Source organism: Dipteris shenzhenensis, chromosome 12 (genome assembly GCF_047967505.1).
Source record: "Dipteris shenzhenensis isolate YYH24624 ecotype China chromosome 12, Dip_SZ_1.0, whole genome shotgun sequence".
Lineage (NCBI taxonomy): Eukaryota > Viridiplantae > Streptophyta > Polypodiopsida > Gleicheniales > Dipteridaceae > Dipteris > Dipteris shenzhenensis.
This window is the reverse complement of record NC_141607.1, coordinates 1,347,067-1,361,386: the sequence shown is the minus strand read 5'-3', so window position 1 is coordinate 1,361,386 and position 14,320 is coordinate 1,347,067.

The window sequence follows — 14,320 nt, the reverse complement described above, 5'->3', positions numbered from 1 at the left end:
GTCCAATGTCTTGGGAATCATTATAAAAAATTAGGACTCAAAAAGGGCCCTATAAGGGAGCCCTTGGGTTAGTGACATGGAAGAATAAGGTGAATAAAACCCAATAGAATATTGGCTGGTGGAGGGCAATAGAATATTGGAAGTGGCATGACTTCTCTATTTCTTTATTCAATGGCTTAAACAATGAGGTGGAGCACCCACTTGCTACCTCAACTCTCCCATCACGTTTTTTAACTGTAACCAAACTGAGAAACCTAGTTTCTCAACCAAACTTGTACCATTTGACCTGAAACCAAATCCTCCCATCCAACTACCACACTCCTTTCATTCTCTCTCATTCCTCTTGTTCCTCTCATTTTTGAGCACCATTTTGAATTTTTCTTTGCTCCAGTCCTCTTTTCAAAATTCCTGCTGGCTTTTGAGCGGGAAGCCTCTTTCTCTATTCTCCCTCTCATGGGATGGACTCTCACGCCAAAATCTCGTCACTTCTCTTCATGCATTTCCCAAGAGTCTGAATACTGTACTTTTTTGTAACTTCATGCATCCTAACTATTGAAGGACCCCCCAATCTTCCCCACTGAATTCCATGAGAAATGAATCTTTTTCACTCTTACTATCAATGGTTTTCTACAGAATATTGCTTGAAATAGATTTCGAGATGTTTGGGAGCATATAATTTGTTTTGAAGCAAGAAAAATCAACTCGATCAATCTTGGAACACATTTGGGACCACTGGGAGGGACAAGTTTGATCACATTTTTCTTTCAAAGAACCTTGCTCCAAGAATCAGGTACTATTTATCCTCATTTTCATTTCATTGTTTAAAGAACTCTCCACTCCCACACCACCTCCCACTTGCCCCTGACATTTCCACCCTATCTCTCGCACCCTCACCCTTTCTCTTGCACACTCTCTCCATCCCCGATGGCCAGGCCCAAAATCATGGCACCACAGAGATTGGCAAAGCCAGACCTACCTCTAGACTCAGAGACAGAGAGTGATAGTCTCCCCCCCTCTCCCCCTGATGATCCCCATCGAAAGGAGAAACTACCAATCCGGAAGCCAGACAGGGAGCAAGAGGGATAGAGGAAGGCACAAGAGGAGGGACAGAGGAAGGCACAAGAAGATCCTTTTATAGAGACGGATGACTCAGAGAGCACAGAGGAGGAGCGTGAGGAAGAGGAACAACAAAGGACAAAGTAGAGGACCAAGGCAAGAACAGACAATAAGGGTCCATGCCAATGGGGGAGAGGTGCCCGAGCTCCAAGTGCAGGTCAAAGAGGCCCTCAACATCTAGGAAGATGCCCTCCACATCAAGGGCAAAGAGGCCCTCGTCCAGTGAGGCGGTACAGATTCAAGCCAGGGAGGTCGCACTTCGGGAGATCAGAAAGTTTCAGAAGTCCATCGATCTGCTCATCCCGATGTCAAGCTTCGCAAAGGTGGTACGCAAGGTCATGCAGGACCTCAACCTTAGCCCAACGTCCTGGTTTTATAGGTGCGGAGTTGTGGAGGTTCCCTGGCATCATTTTCTAGAGATGCCTTGCTTGCCATACAGCATGCAGCTGAGGCCTACCTAGTAGACCTCATAGATGGCACCTAGCTAGCTGTCATCCATAGGAAAAGGGTCACGGTGACCGCCGTAGACATGCAATTTATTGTATGTCTTAGGAAGCCCAAGGGCACTTAGGGATTCTCTATGCTCCACCTTGTACTCTGCCTATGGGCATCTATCTTGTACTCTACCTATGGGCATCTACCTTGTACTCTGCCTACAAGCATCAATATAATAAAATGTCTTTTTTAGAATTGTCTTTGTATGTGCAATCTCAAATTTATTTTTAGTGGATTTGCAATCTATTAATTTTACTTACATGCACTCTCAATTTACTTATTATGAAAGACTTTTTGATGACATATACAACAACAAAATGAAATAATAACATCAAATCACAATAGAACATGCAAAAGGAAATAATACTCAATTTTACTTAACATAGAAAAGAAAACAATGTTCTCTAATGGGAAGAGAAAATAATTTGAAAATGGTATTCTTTATTTACATTGAGTAGCATCACAAAGATCATCAAAGCTTGAATGCATAAGCTACTCTAGTCTACGCTTCTTCCTGCTTGGCTCAGATCCCTTTTTTGCTTGCTGAAGTAGAGAGGGTTGCAAAATTTCATTCTCTATAGCCTAGGGATCGCCACCTAGCCTTGCAATAGCTATAATACTATGTAGCGGATCGGATCATGTGTCCAAGAACAAAAATAAAGCTACAGTACACCTAATCAGAACAACACGATCGGCTATAGGATGGATGGGCCTCATCTTCACCATCCGACTGAGGACCCTGAACTTCATGATGTTCATCTTTCTATCTGGCTATAATTGTCGATGGAACACCAAAATGTGTTGAGCCACTCTATTGATGTAGTGGCCGATCGATGCCATCCCCCCACCAGAAGACCCTCTGGTTCCACCCTTGCATCCAATATACTCATCAACCCATAAGATATCCTACAACCAACATATTACATCAAAACCCAAAGATTATCTAAATTAATAAAATACCAATTTTTAGAATTAATAAAAATAAGGGTTTTTACAGATGAAAAATCATATCTTTAAAAAATTATATTTGGCACACCACTGGGAACCTAGCAACCATGTGCATCAATTTTATGCCAAAAAAACCCCTGTAAGCCCAAAATCCAACATCGTGTAAGCAGAGCCCAATTTCTGTAGCTTTGGTCGCATGATGTCAGATTTTGGGCTTGCAAGGGTTTTTTTGGCATAAAATTGATGCACATGGTTGCTAGGGTGCCAGTGGCCCCCCAAATATAATTTTTTAAAGATATTATTTTTCATATGTGAAAAAACCATAACCCTAATTGTTTACACAGTGGTAGGGGCAAGTGGCAGGGCAAGTGACAGTGGCAAGATGTCCTGAGTTTAAAATCATAACATTTGGTTGGGTTTTGTACCATAAACCCTCAAACTTATTTTTTATTCCCTAAATCAAATTTGGGAGGCCATTGACACCCTAGTAACCATGTGCATCATTTTCAAGCAAAAAAATCCCCTAAAAAACCCTAAATCTAACATCATGCTACCAGAGCTTTCTAGGGTTTTCAAGGGTTTTTTTGCTTGAAAATGATGCACATGGTTGCTAGGGTGTCAGTGGCCTCCCAAATTTGATATTTTGTTCCTAAAGTACAAAACCATAACCCTAATTGTTTCCAGAAATGGAGTGGTAGGGGCATATGTCTTGGGTTTAAAATCATAAAATTTGGTTGGGTTTTCTACTCTAAACCCTAAACCCTATTTTTTATTCCCTACTAGTTGAAGAAAAAGCAATGATTTTTGTTGCTAAAATGGAACCTAGAATTATACTAATGATTTTGAATCACATGATGAAGCTGGTAAAGCTACATATCTTTTCTACCTCATCGTGGAGTGCATCAGCTATAGTGTCCAACTAGACTCCCTTTTGTGGTTGGTCTTGAACTTCATGTTGGCTTGAGGTGCTAGCTTCTTCATCTCTCTCCCCAAACAATTCCCTCTACAAATTCATGAACTGCTCATCGGACATGTTCTACTCTAGTGCGGCATCCTCGATTGCCTTTTGTGTTAGTTGGATTGCCTCCAAATTGGTGAGGCTCGAGTCATCAAAGCGTGCAATCTCATCGATTGCTGGATTGACTAGAGCATCAAAGTCAATGACATCATCAAAACTGTCATTCGAGAGCCGACATAGCACCTCATCCTCTCGGAGACTGGTTTCTTCCATCACTTCCAATAGGGTAAGGTATTCCTCACCCTCAATCCTGATTGGATCAACCAAAGCAAGGTGTGGCTTGGTTGCTGCCTCATCTGGATTATAGGCAGAGGATGGATATGCATGAGTCAGATATGACGATAAGATGACCTCGCTTTCAACTTGCTCCTCATCTAGGCTAATAGTATGCTCCTCAGGCTCCAAGTCTAGGTTTAGGTCATCTCCTCCACCACTTGTTGATGTACCTGCTCCACCACTTGTGGATGAAGGACCCTCGGGCTGCTCGCCAACATCCTCATCAAACTTGCTAGTCGCAAGTAGAATGGTAAGGGTAGCATCTCTCTCATTTAAATGAATTGAGGAAGATGAATCATCCCAGATGGGAATAGCATACTCACGGAGAGGGATAGGAACATTATCCATGGCCCTACCTAGTGTCTTCTTGTAGTTAGCACTCTGGTCAAAAGAGCTCAAAATATCCAATGAACCCATTGGTGAGGGAAGTTAGCAATTGCGACAGATTGCCCACCATGGATAAGTTTATCAAAAAATTGAAGAGAGGGATTATCAGCAGGAAGGAGAGCTCTCAAGTGTGACTCAAGCTGGAATGCCTTGCAGAAGATAGGATAAACTTGATCTGTAGAGGCATGGGAATCAGTGGATGAAATCCACTCGTCAAAGGCCTCTCTAGGGGAAGCCATGAGTGTAGGAGGATGCTCGGGAAGACAAAAGAGGAGGCTGTGGAATGCAAGGTTACTCAAGAGTGGGAAACTGAAAATGTGAAAATGATCTTAGAAGTGTACTTTAAAAATGGGCATTGCCCTTAAAAAGGCTCTTAATTACAATATTTTTATATTTATTGTTTTTTCTTTGGAAAGTCTCTCTCTCTCTCTCTCTCTCTCTCTCTCTCTCTCTCTCCCCTCTTAGCTATCTCCCTCTCCTCTATCTCCCTCTCTCTCTCTCTCCCTCTCTCTCTCTCTCTCTCTCTCTCTCTCTCTCTCATAGACCTGCAAGGTCTTCCAAGGACATTAATATATCTTTCTTTCTTTCCCTTCCTTTGTGTCCCTCATTGCTCTCTCTCTCTCTCTCTCTCTCTCTCTCTCTCTCTCTCTTTCTCTCTCTCTCTCTCTCTCTCTTACTCCTCCTCTCTCCCTTGCTCTCTCTCTCTCTCTCTCTCTCTCTCTCTCTCTCTCTCTCTCTCTCTCTCTCTGACACTTGATGATCATCTTGTTGCCATGTTGCCCTTAGCTATCTGTGTCATGGACATTGATTTTACATATACACTTTTTGTATTTTGTTAGTGGCTCCACCCTTTGGATTAGTTGTATTTGGGTTTTTTTTCAATCTCATAGTCTCTCAAAGACCTTAATTAACTTTCTTATTTTTCTCTTTCTCAACTTAGAGGTGCAAATGAATAAATGTTCTCAACTTAGAGGTGCAAATGAATAAATGCAATCTTAACTCTCTCTCTCTTCCCATTATCTACCTCTCTCTCTCTCCATCCCACTCTCCATCTCCCTCTTTCTGTCCCCATCTCCATTGTCATGGACATTGATTTTACATATACACCTTTTGTATTTTAATAGCGGATCCACCCTTTGGATCAGTTGTATCTGGGTTTTTTTTCAATCTCATAGTCTCTCATAGACCTTAATTAACTTTTGTATTTTTCTCTTTCTCAACTTAGAGGTGCAAATGAATAAATGCAATCTTAACTCTCTCTATCTCCCTTTGTGTCCCTCCCCCTCCCTCTGTCTCTTTTCCTCCCTTTGTGTCCCTGACTGCTCGCTCTCTCTCTCTCTCTCTCTCTCTCATACATCTAACTCTATCTCATGGCCAGGTGCATTAATTGTGTCGCTTATTGCACTCTCAACTTCTCTCTCTCTCTCTCTCTCTCTCTCTTCATATATCTAACTCTGTCTCATGGCCAAGCGCATTATTTTTGTCACTTATTGCACTCTCTCTCTCTCTCTCTCTCTCTCTCTCTCACTTACCCAGTGTCTCTTGCATGCCCTAATTGCTATCTATCTCTCTCACACACTTTCTCTCTTGCACAATACAGATATACAAATATCCACACAAATTTAAAATTACAAACATTTATCGCTTTATCATTCATAGACCATAGAGAGCCATCAATCTAGAGGTGCAGACTTAATAAAAAAATTCTTAATAATAAATGAAACAACACTGTGTATTATATATGATTTATGTTCATACATGTAACAATGCCTCATTGCCAAGTGCATTGTCGAAGCACTAAGGATCTAAGAAACTGGATATTATGAAATACCTGCCATCATGTCTCTACTATCTCTAGAGTGTGGGAGTACTAAGTGTATGCACTTTTGTTTTAGGAAGTAGATATAAGTCTTGGTAATCATCATGATGAGCCTTCCTGGTGGACTATGTAGAAGCATGACTACATATATTAGAATGTAGGATTTGAAGGATGTATGTGCTTTGAGACCAAGACGTTGGGAAGGGTTGTTTGTCTTACCTGCCCATGCAACAAGACCCACAAGCATCTTTTTTTTGGAAGCCCCTATACTACATTCATCTTATTGAGAGATATAAGACTTTTGAAATTGACTTGCCATACCTCTTATGCCACAGTGTACTCAAGCAGGTATCTTGATTGTGGTGGTGAGCCACTAGGGCTCTTTGGATCAAAACAAAAAAAATGGATGAGATGTGAGACCCTGGGGCACCAACTTAATATGTAATATGTTACTACCCTCGTCCAAAATCTACGGTATGGGGGGACAAGGTTCATATATAATATGCATGGATTTCCTTTAAAAATTTCAAGTATGCAAGGGAAAAATATGAAAATTTCATGCCCCCCCTCCCACAAAATATAAGGTATGTACCGTGAAAAATATGCAAGATGTTAAGATTTGTACATATATTTTATAATATGTGAGGCCCAAGGTTTGGATGGGGGGGGTAAAACAGAAAATACACTAAAATATGAAACCCATCTCCTTTTAAATTAATGTAAAATTTTCACGTGTTACCCAAATTTCAAGGTGTAAAGACATTTTAGTGTAGAACACAACCATGTTAATTTGAAGAATTTATACTCATGGCATATTGTTAAATTCATCTCATACTCAAGATTTTGACAGGTTTTCTTACTAAAGGGAGCTGGTGCCCCAGGTTTGAGACACTCCATTTTCAGATGACATTCTTGAAAGAGGATCATGGAGGGGATTTACGAAATGGAATAATAACCTAGCCTTGAGAGTGGCTCAACTCAAGAGCTCTTGGTGAGGAAATTGTGGAAGAGAGCTATGTAATGGGGACATGTTTGAGTCCAGGCTTGAATGCATCAATTCTCAATGTTGTGAGACAATGTCAATGTTGTGGGAAAATGTCAAAGATTGAAGTTCAATCATGATGTATATTGAATCACAATCAAGAAAAGTTTGGGACAAGATGCCAAAATTTAAATGTCTAATTTGAATTCCAAACTTGTCAATTGGTCAACAAGCCTTAAACACTACTAGAATAGATGTTCAAAATAAAAAAAAGACCACTAGAATAGGTGTTCAAAATATTTTTTCCAAATAGTAGTTGAAGCAGATCACATAACTAAGCAAAACATCAAATGTAGAGGTTTGGCAGATAAAGCATAGATCATGACATGAGTGTAGGTAATTACTAAAGCTTTGATTTCAAAGGCGAATGGATTGTCCATATTGAGGGAGGGCCTATGGTAGGAGATTTGAGTGCATGTAAAACCTAAAGCTTTGAATCAAGGACAAAGGGTTTCATTTCAAAGGTGCACAAATCGTCTCAATCCTATGGTAGGAGCCTTCCATGCATGTAAAGCCTAAAGCTTTGAATTGAAAGTCAAAGGTTTTCATTCCAAATTTGTGCATGGATTGTCTCAATCAAAGGAGAAAATTGGTAAGAGATAAGGAACTAATGGATATTTCAACTTCAAATTCAGCCCCATCCATATTAGATTAAAAACAAGATTAAATTTAGATTGAGTTCGAATGTCAAGGAATGATGGTGACTCCTCCCATAACCACTGTATATTTTAATCAATATGTGATGTCTTTTTTCCTAATTGCCTTGATCAATGAGCATAATATGACTATGATGATACCAAAACAACCCCAAGCATGTTAGCAGGTTCCTATGAAGAGATAGATATATCCCCACAACTCCTTGAAGAGTTAACTATGCGTGACACTGAAGGCCTCTAGGGGTGTGTTGACCTACCTATTCTAGTCTATAAAATTAAAAAACTTGACCTAATCTCTCATTTTTCACATCTCCCAACTCGAATATCCCTCCCTTGCCTCCACCGTTGACACCCTACTAGGATCCCATGCATCTGAAAATGTGGCCCTAGATCCACCCAAGTAAGTGGAATTAAAAGTTTCCTTTTAGATGATTGTAAGATCATTACTAATTTAATCACTTCATTATTTTGAATTTTTGAAATCTACATATAAAACTTCCTTGTGATAGCAAAGAATTTGATCCTAGGGATTGGATCAACATGGAAGCTCTCATCCAAATCTTATCCCCTTGATTGGATGTGCTTGCATTTGTAGCCAAATCTAAATCTGACCATTTGATGTGCATGTAGTTGTGCACTAGCATACATATTTGATCCTTGCAATCAAATTTGCACATAGCTTGTATGCACATATGATCTTCACGATCAACTTAGCATGCAACCAATCTAATCACTAGGATTGTTAGGGTCAAATCAGCCTATCATATGGATGATAGTTTGAACTTGAGGATATAATTTGTGTTTTCTTTGAAATTTAGTGTTTCATTTTTTCCACTTTTGCCTAATTTTTCTTCTTTTTTGTACCCAAAAACTTGCTCTTTTCTCTCAAATGGTCACACTTTTAAATAATTTCTTCATGCTACTATTTTGCTTGTTTCTTGTTTGTAGATGATTCAAGATGAAGCTTTTTACCAAGGATGTACAAATGAATCCTTGGTACAAATGAATCCTTCAGATAGCTCAACCCTTGCCCCTCCTCCCCCTCTCTTCTTCTCTATGGGGTCACTCTAGCCAAGTAGCCAAAGAAAGCAAGTGAAAACTCTATATTTATATAGCCAAGTTTGCTTCTAGTGGAAACTAGCCTAGCTTCATAAACCCTTTGCTACTATCTCATAGTCTCCTTGCTACAATACATCCTAGATACTAGCCTCCCCTTCCACCCATGACTACATGGCCCATAGATGGCACTTGGAGTTTCCAAATGGCAACATGTAATGGAGAGAGAGAGAGAGAGAGAGAGAGAGAGAGAGAGAGAGAGAGAGAGAGAGAGAGGAGGCTGTGTGTAGCCTCCTGCTTCATTGCACGTGTGGAGAGAGTGATACATTGTTTAATGCTTTTTCTATAAGCATTAAAGTTCTTAAGAATTCAAGGAAATTCAAGCATCTCAAACCATGGAAATTTGTATAATGGTGTTGGTGGGGGTGAAGGAGCTATAGTTGGTAACATTAAGCCTTCAATCCAAATTACACAAAATGCTAGGTTCGTGAAAAAGAGAGCTCAAAAGTTCTAAACAAGAGAAGTGCTACATTGTTTGATGTTTTTGAACAATAAATTTCTTAAAAATTCAAGAAAATTCAAGCATCTCAAACCATGGAAATTTCTATAATGACGTTGGTGGGGGTGAAGGAACTCCAGTTGCAAATGTTAAGCCTTCAATCCAAATTACACAAAATGCTAGGTTCTTGAAAGAGAGAGCTTGAAAGGTCTAAACAAGAGAAATGTTGAAAAATAGCAACAAGTAAGAGAGATCCAACTCTAACACCATGGTGAGAGTGTGAAGAGAGTGAGGGAGAAGGAGAGAGTAGCCACTAGGATACAAAATGCACACTTTATTAAAAGAGGATGACTACAAGGGTTTTATCCCAAACCTCATTTAGAGCCATATTAGGCTATTTGCAATTATCTTTGTATTTGAGGACATTTCCGTTTTTGACTCTTTTGTGTAGACTTACACCCTGTGCACATAAGGGCAATTTATAAACTTTGGGTATCTAGCAAATGTTACATCAACTTGTGAGGAATGGCCATTTGCCTCCATGTAAGGCTAGTCCAAATAATGATATCTCACATCATTCACATCTTGTGAGGGCCACTCAAAGTAGAGAGAGAAATGGCCATTTGCCTCCATGTAAGGCTAGTCCACAATAATGATGTCTCACATCATTCACATCTTGTATGGCCCACTCTAGAGAGAGAGAGAGAGAGAGAGAGAGAGAGAGAGAGAGAGACAGTGAGAGAGAGAAGGAAGCAATACCAAGAGCACCAAGAGGGAAGTACATGAAGAGAGGTAGGCCAAAACCAAGGAGGGAGATGTTGCTGCCTTCCTCTCGTGATGCTTTAGCATAGCAAGATTATCAAGGAGACAAGGTGATGTTGTTGTGCCTTTGTGTAGTTACTGCTATTAAGGAGTGCCAACATGAATGTGGCACCCTCAATGGAAGACCTACACATCCAATATCAACATATTACCCTAAATTTCCCTCTTTCTTCTTCTTATAGCCCCTTGCACATCTAATCTCAAAACAACCTCTGCCATTTGCCTCTTCCTCTTCTCTTTCTTCCTCTTGTAGGACCTTGTCCCTCCCTCTGACACAATGCTATGGACTTGCCTCATTAGATCTAATATTTCTAAAGGATCTAGGATGCAATCAAGAGTTCTAGGTAGTTTACATAATTTAAGAGAGGGTTTCACGTGGGTTCAGATGCAGTCTAGAGGGACTAAGTTTAAGAGCACAATCAAACTCAATAGGGTTGTCCATTGTGAACAAACTTGTTTGGCCTCTACCTAGATGAGATTGAGATTTTCATGAAGAGACTACTAGGAGGTGCGGACTTGTCTCATAGTTCAAATTATCCTCTACACAGATCCTTCCCCACTAAGGGTCTCTAGCAACATCTAGATATCTTTTTTGAGACACATGATTTGAACATCAACCTTGGCAAAACCAAGTCTATGATTCATCCATTGTCACCAACCCTATTTTTCATGAGCTTGATATTTTCATGAAGGCACTAGCTAGGAGGTGCGGGATTGTCTAGCTAGCTCACTAGGTAGATTTTCCTCTACATAGATAATGTGGTCTTATTCTCATCTTTCACTAAGGATCTTTAGAGCAACATTTGGATGTACTTCAAACCTTTTGTGAAACACATGATTTGAAGGTCAATGTTGGTAAAATCAAGGCTATGATCTTCAACACATTTAAGGTAGTCACACATAGAGAGTAGTTCAATTGTGATAGGTTGCCAGTAGATATTACTACATCTTGCATATATTTAGGAGTGCTCTTCTCTAGCCCAATATTCATGATGAGACCGGCTATATAGGTTCGATGGAATAGGGGGTACACTACACTCACTAGTCTCGAGCACTGATGCTTTCACCTCATGCCCTAGGTCCCAAGACCCAAACCTCTTCTCTTTAACCCTCTAGTCTACTCAAATGGTATGTGTAGTAGTACTACCTGCTAGGGCCCCGATTTATCAAAGGTATATTGGGATCAAGTAGAGAGGGTCTAGGTTTTATTGCTCGCATGGATAATCTGTAGTAATCCTTGAGTCCCATAGCAGATCCTCTTAGTTGAGTTCGAAGTCACTCTTGTTCAGCTTGATGTAACACTTTATGTGATCACATACCTCCATTGAATTAGACATTTTGGTTCCATGACAGCAAGACCATGACTTGGTAAAGTGGCATCTAAGTGCATGCCCCCAATTGAGCTTAACTACCGAACATTGCAGACTTCCCCCTTTTTGGGAGCTAGCCTTAATTGTAGGACTTTGCACATACCTACCTTGACTAGAGGATACCTACCTTAGAATACTGCCATTAGATCCAACTACATCTTTTAGATTTTAAAAATCTTATTTTTTATTCTACATCCTCACCAGAGGAATCTTGTAGATGCACCGTGGATCTTCATATATTTACCAAACTTTGGCTTCTAGATTTTAGGGGTTGGTGAGATAAATGGTGGCAACTTATGGAGGGGATTCCTACCCACTTGAAGAGCCTATCCAATGATCCCTAACTTCAAAATGAGGGTTTAGAAATCAGGTCAAGATATTAGTGTAATAGATGAGTCATTTTGGTGTATAAACTCCTCTCTCTTTGGCTAGCTTGTTGCACATTGTGGACTTCTAGCTTGTATTGAGGCTTTCCTCCCTCGATTTCCCTTTCTTGAGTGATAGAGTTGCTTTTTTGGTCCATCTCGATGTTCCACCAGTTGATTTGAGTTCTTGAGATCATATTTGAGTGAGTGCTTTTGTCAAAGTGCACATCAATCTTGAACAAGTGGCTCTAGGTCCTAGGCCTAGAGGTTTAGGCTTTGGGTTTATGGTTTTCCAAAATATGACAAATGCATAAGCATCTCAATGATAGACTCTTAATTCCTGATTGATGTAATAGTATTATGTCCATGCTGTGTGAGCATAGTGGCCAAGGACTACCCTCAAGGCTGACCTTCACATGGGGCTTAAGATAGCAAAGGGGAATTACCTTCCATTCCTCCCTCTCATATTCCAATTTTGAAATGTGGTTTGTGTTTTAGAAAATCTCTCTCTCTCTCTCTCTCCCCCCTTCCCCCCTCCCTCTCATATTCCAATTTTGAAACTTGGTTTGTGTTTTAGAAAATGAACTCTCTCCCTCCCTCCCTCTCCCTTCAAAATTTCTATCTCTCCCTCTCTCAAAATACTTCGAAAATTTCCATCTCTCCCTCTCTCATTTCCCCTCCCATCCCTAGCTAAATTCCCCCTCTTTCTTTTTCTCATCCCCCTCTCCCTTCCCTCATCAAGTCCCTTAACCCTTCCCCCATTCACTCTCATTTCCCTAATTGCCCATGCTCTCTTGTCTCCTTTCCCTCATCCCCATCCCCTTCTAAGCTCCCTCTCTCACCATCCCCTCTCCCACCCCTTACCCTCTCACCCATTTCCCTTTTTGCCATTTTCCTAGTACCCATTTTGCCTTTCCCCTATCCCCCTCCGTACCCTCTTCTATTTCCCCTCATCCCCACCCATGCCCTTTCCCATTTTCTTTTCTCTCATCCCCACTCGTCTCTTCCTATCCCCTTATGCATTTTCCTTTCCCCCCAACCCCACTCATCCCCTTCCATTTCCCATTCCCACTCATCCCCTTCCATTTCCCATTCCCCTCCTCCCCTCTTCACTTTCTCGATTCCCTCACATCCTTCTAAACTCCCTCTCTCCCCAAACCCCTACCATGCCTCTTCTAAAATTTTGCTTTTGCTTGTCCCCTCCTATTCCCCCTCCCATTTCCCCTTTTTCACATCCCCAGTATCAACCCCTCCCATATTCCATGTCCCCTCTTAGTTCCCATTTTCCAATTCCCTTATCTTAGCTTTTCCCTTTGGAATTGGAAGGAAGTGCTTGCAGGTGGATTGGAGGGGAACGGACAAGCATTAGCAACAATGGAAGTGGGGTAAGCCATTCAACAAGATTCTTAGCTATTGTTCTGTGGTTGGGAGGGAGTTTGGGACTCTTAGAGCTTGTGTATAGCTTTGTAGAGGAGCAAGAGCTCCTTTGCAAGGCTCTTGGAAGACATAAGTTTATGAAGGATTTGTAGACGACTAGTCTTAGGAGATTGCTTGCTACAACAAATCATGCATTAGGGGATGGGATTGTCATTGTAGAATAACAAGCCTACACATCTATTTATGTATTTGATTGAGAGGCTTGTCAAGGTATTTGCACTCGTTAATGCTTTGCTAGTCAATGTAAGGGTGTTTCTCAATGTTTACAATGGGCAACATGTCCCAATTTTCCCTTTTTTCATATTTCATGAGGCCACTTGGCTATTTTTAGACCCTTGATCTATTAAGTTGAAGACTTCAATTGTGTGGAGCTTATGATGCTTCTAGTTATGGGGGCTAGATAGGTAGGTTCATATCATTCGACAGAGATTACATTTCTACTGCAACATACCTTCACCATTGCTGTCGGTATTTTGGGTTAGTGACACTCTCGTATGTCACAATCAACCGGATCACATCTCCATCGCGGTAGGTTGCATCTCCATTGCTACATTAACTAGCCTCACATCTAGATGCCTCTTCTACAAAGAGAGCAACACTTGCAATGGGGTAAGTCACTCCAACAAGATCTCAGCCATTGTTATGTGGGTTGGAGAGAGTTTGGGACCCTTAGAGCTTGTGTATAGCTTTGTAGAGGATCAAAAGCTCCTTTGTAAGGCTCTTGGAAGACACAAGTTTATGCAAGGACTTGTAGACAACTAGTCTTAGGAGATTGCTCACTACAACAAATCATGCATTAGGGGATGGGATTGTCATTGTAACATAACAAGAACATCTAATGATGTCTTTGATTGAGAGGCTTGTCAAGGTATTTGCACTGGTTGATGCTTTGCTATTCCATGTAAGTGTGTTTCTCAATGTTTATAGTAGGCAACATGTTCCAATTTTCCCTTGCGTCCAGCTATGGCGTTGGGCATGTAGGTTTTATTTTTTATTTAAACAGAACATGGAGGG